Here is a 611-nt window from a genome sequence, read left to right on the forward strand (position 1 = left end):
GGGGGGGGGAGGGCAGGGATATGAAAAAAGAATTTCTTACCTCGATCAACATATTGACAGAAGTAACTGTTCCCACATTTTCCCCTTTACTCTAACAAGCTAAACGCGAACAGGATATCATTGACAACCTGACCGACCCCCTTCAAACGGCCAACCGGCTACCATTCGGCCACCGGCAGGCCCCCCGAGGGAAGCTTGCCCGATCACTTCTGAAAAAAAAATTAGTTTGAATCTTATAGATCGTTTTACTAGCCGATATTTATCAAGTAACCATTGGTTTAATAAGCTAATGGTTACAATCTACTGAAAATTTAACTAATTAACAACAATTTGCAATTCGGGAAATATCTAGTTTAAAGTTAACGCAAGAATTCCAAGAAAAGTCTCCACCTAGTCCGAGGTCGCCATTGTTCCGAGCCCGGAGCTTTGATTCCCTTGAAATCAGGGTTGCCAGATTTTGAGATTAGGAAAAAGCCACTTTTCATTTAAAAAACAGCCAATTAAGCCATTTCTGGCCAAAATAAAGCCAATATTAAGCCACTTTTTTAACTATAAAAATAGGTATTTTATCCTTTTTTTGAGAGATTTTAGTTATTAGTAACCTTTTTCTT

The sequence above is a fragment of the Eurytemora carolleeae genome, unplaced genomic scaffold (assembly GCF_000591075.1).
Source record: "Eurytemora carolleeae unplaced genomic scaffold, Eaff_2.0 scaffold434, whole genome shotgun sequence".
NCBI classification, from domain to species: domain Eukaryota; kingdom Metazoa; phylum Arthropoda; class Copepoda; order Calanoida; family Temoridae; genus Eurytemora; species Eurytemora carolleeae.